Genomic DNA, 4,580 nt, shown 5'->3' on the forward strand with positions numbered 1-4,580 from the left:
TGGTAGCTGTGTTATCTGTGCCTGTATTACTGGTAGCTGTATTATCTGTGCCTGTATTAGTGATATCTGTGTTATCTGTGCCTGTATTACTGGTAACTATTATCTGTGCCTGTATTAGTGATATCTGTGTTATCTGTGCCTGTATTACTGGTAGCTGTATTATCTGTGTCTGTATTACTGGTAGCTGTATTATCTGTGCCTGTATTACTGGTAGCTGTATTATCTGTGCCTGTATTACTGGTAGCTGTGTTATCTGTGCCTGTATTACTGGTAGCTGTATTATCTGTGCCTGTATTAGTGATATCTGTGTTATCTGTGCCTGTATTACTGGTAGCTGTGTTATCTGTGCCTGTATTACTGGTAGCTGTATTATCTGTGCCTGTATTACTGGTAGCTGTGTTATCTGTGCCTGTATTACTGGTAGCTGTGTTATCTGTGCCTGTATTACTGGTAGCTGTATTATCTGTGCCTGTATTAGTGATATCTGTATTATCTGTGCCTGTATTACTGGTAGCTGTATTATCTGTGCCTGTATTACTGGTAGCTGTGTTATCTGTGCCTGTATTACTGGTAGCTGTATTATCTGTGCCTGTATTAGTGATATCTGTGTTATCTGTGCCTGTATTACTGGTAGCTGTGTTATCTGTGCCTGTATTACTGGTAGCTGTATTATCTGTGCCTGTATTAGCTTATAAAAGCAATACTGTGAAGAAGATGAAGATGAAGATGAAGAAGGAGAAGGAGAAAGGAAGGTGTAAACACAAGGCCTGGGGCAGGGAGCAGGCATGAGGGGGCAGAGCTGGAGTGACCGGGCAGGGTCAGAGGGTGGAGTCTAGAACAAAGCAACGGCAACATCAACAGCACACAGGCGGCATGGGCACCATGGCAACCAGAGGGGGATGCCCGGCCTTGGGAGGGTGAGCCCGTGCACCGTCATGGCACTAGGGCGAAGCCAAAGAGGTCAGGTGAAGCGGAGAGAGCGGACCGGAGGCTCTCAAGCACACACCTCCGTGACAGAGCCGGCTACCTGCAGGTGGCGATCATGAGACTCTTAAGAAATATTAGTCCTGTTATTGGGACTTTTCCCAAACCTTGATAAATATGGCACATGAGCATCTGCCAAATGTAAATGGAACATGTAATAGCCAAAATTATGAGACACGTTTGGGTTTCCAGCTATTTCCTCTCTTTTGTATCCACTGAGAGCCAGGTGAGGGTATCCGGTAGCATCACGGTCGCCCCTCCTCTGGTGTCGGGGTTGCCACGGCAAAGCCTTTTCTTTTATCTAGCCAAATTCTTTCTGCTTATTTTGGTTCTGTGCCTCAGCTTCACCAAACCTCCCAGCTGTGTCTGCTTGGTCAACCCCATGTCCCTGTTTGTGACTGGTCAGCATTTGATGTTAGATGTGTCACCTTCTATGTTAGATGTACTGTGTTACTGTTCCCTACGTATTGGTTATCCTGTGCATCCTGTGTTTTGTATCCTGTGTTTTGGACACATTTGGTTTATGTGGCCTTGATAACAACAGGTGGACTAGGTTTTCAAGATTAAATCTGTACTTATTACAGTGTTTCAAGATTATATCTGTATTTATTAGTTTTTCGATATTAAATCTACTTATTACAGGTTTTTCCACAACTGCATAACATATTTCTCAAAATACTGCGCAATTTCCCTGTATGCACAAATCCCAGTATCAAAATAGCACTTGCCAAAAACCTTAAGCACACAAGGAAGAAATGACTTATTTCCTGAAAAAACTTCACACACACTTCTTAAAACCAAATTATGCACTCAACAATCACAAACACACTACAAAACTGTAGTTCATAATGAGCACTATTGAGGCAGTGTGTAAAAACCACCATATTACTGCAACTTGAATATTCTGTAGGAAAGATAAAACTTAAGATAATACTTATAATACTTTATTGATCGAAGGAAATTGCAGATTACATTTATTGCGTATTACATGTTTTGCCAAAAACACTACACTAGTGTTTACTGTACCATTAAAAAATCAAGAACCCAAACAAAAACTACGTTTTGCCCATATGCATGTGAACACATAATTTATTTTCTGTATGCTGAGTCCATGAAAACAATTCCCTGCAGGACAATGAAGTATATCATTATATCATTGTTTAATCATCATGTAGTCCAGCAGGCAGACACGCGTCTCAGCCACCATCTCCTCCACATGGATTACACCACGTTTTCAGCGACATCACTAAGGATGTTCTCCGATGACCCCTGAATAGGGAGAAATACCATTATCCCATATGACAATGTAATTTGTGTTATTTGGAGTCCGGACCTGTCTCTCTGGGGGTGGGAACAAGATACCGTATAGTCTGCAGAGGAATTCCACTTGGAGTGCTGTGTTGTATGAGGAATTCTACATGGAGTGCTGTGTTGTATGGACTAGTTGTGACATGGTGTGGTAGACTAATGGCACCACACACTGTTACATTTCCCCCTCTTTAATCAGGGACGTCCACTGTAGTTCTTTTCCCAGGGACGTCCACTGTAGTTCTTTAATCAGAGACGTCCACTGTAGTTCTTTACTCAGGGATGTCCACTGTAGTTCTTTACTCTGGGACATCCACTGTAGTTCTTTACTCTGGGACATCCACTGTAGTTCTTTTCCCAGGGACGTCCACTGTAGTTCTTTACTCTGGGACATCCACTGTAGTTCTTTACTCTGGGATGTAAACTGTAGTTCTTTTCCCAGAGATGTCCACTGTAGTTCTTTACTCAGTGACGTCCACTGTAGTTCTGGGGCGTCCACTGTAGTTCTTTTCCCAGGGACGTCCACTGTAGTTCTTTACTCAGAGACGTCCACTGTAGTTCTTGTGAGGGAAAAATGCTTGTTTAAAAGAAGAAATGAGCAAATATGTGACCATTATGTGACCCTCGTCCTTTCTTTGACCAATCTGTAAGGAAGGCGCGAATAAAAAAGTGAGTAGAGAAGTGATGATGCAGCTGATGAAAAAGCAGAAGTATGACAGTTATTGCTTAGCTGTTGTCGGGCAGATTTAAAATACCAAGAGCTAACAACTGTTCTTTGCAAAAAAGGTAAGCAATGAAGCACGGGGATGTTTCGCAACCCCCCTTAGCTGCACTCCTGAGATTAGCACATGAGAAAACAGCAGGAAGCGGCAGGGTGATATATACTCATGTAAGAGAGAAGTCAGGGGCTTCTCTCCCTCGATGCAAAAGGGACATAACCAATAAAGCTCGCTCATCTGCACATCTGGCTTGAGTCCTATTGATTTTTCCTCCACATCCTGGGATGTCCACTTTAGTTCTTTACTCAGGGATGTCCACTGTAGTTCTTTTCCCAGGGACGTCCACTGTAGTTCTTTACTCAGGGACGTCCACTGTAGTTCTTGGACGTCCTCTGTAGTTCTTTACGCTGGGACGTCCACTGTAGTTCTGGGATGTCCACTGTAGTTCTTTACTCAGGGACGTCCACTGTAGTTATTTCCCAGAGACGTCCGCTGCAGTTCTTTACCCAGGGAGGTCCACTGTAGTTCTGGGACGTCCACTATAGTTCTTTACTCTAGGACGTCCACTGTAGTTCTTTACATTGGGATGTCCACTGTAGTTCTGGGACGTCCACTGTACTTCTTTACTCAGGGACGTCCAATGTAGTTCTTTTCCCAGGGATGTCCACTGTAGTTCTTTACTCAGGGATGTTCACTCTAGTTCTGGGACGTCCACTGTAGTTCTTTACTCAGGGACGTCCACTGAAGTTCTTTACTCAGGGATGTCCACTGTAGTTCTTTTCCCAGGGACATCCACTGTAGTTCTTTACTCAGGGATGTCCACTGTAGTTCTGGGACGTGCACTGTAGTTCTTTACTCAGGGACGTCCACTGTAGTTCTTTACGCTGGGACGTCCACTGTAGTTCTTTACTCAATGATGTCCACTGTAGTTATTTCCCAGGGACATCCACTGTAGTTCTTTACTCAGGGACGTCCACTGTAGTTCTTTGACATCCACTGTAGTTCATTATGCTGGGATGTCCACTGTAGTTCCGGGACGTCCACTGTAGTTCTTTATGCTGGGATGTCCACTGTAGTTCTGGGACGTCCACTGTAGTTCTTTACTCAGGGACGTCCACTGTAGTTCTTTTCCCAGGGATGTCCACTGTAGTTCTTTACTCAGGGACGTCCACTGTAGTTCTGGGACGTCCACTGTAGTTCTTTACTCAGGGACGTCCACTGTAGTTCTTTTCCCAGGAATGTCTACTGTAGTTCTTTACTCAGGGACGTCCACTGTAGTTCTTGGACATCTTCTGTAGTTCTTTACTCAGGGACGTCCACTGTAGTCCCGGGATGTCCACTGTAGTTCTTTACTCTGGGACGTCCACTGTAGTTCTGGGACGTCCACTGTAGTTCTTTACTCTGGGACGTCCACTGTAGTTCTTTACTCTGGGACGTCCACTGTAGTTCTTAATCCTATGATGCATCTGCGGTGCCTTTTGGCCAACCTGAATCCAGCCTCAGTGTAGATGTATTCAGTCCAGTCAACATTCACTTCAAGCTCAAATATTCTCTGGATGAAACCATACT

Source organism: Electrophorus electricus, chromosome 4 (assembly GCF_013358815.1).
Source record: "Electrophorus electricus isolate fEleEle1 chromosome 4, fEleEle1.pri, whole genome shotgun sequence".
Taxonomy (NCBI): domain Eukaryota; kingdom Metazoa; phylum Chordata; class Actinopteri; order Gymnotiformes; family Gymnotidae; genus Electrophorus; species Electrophorus electricus.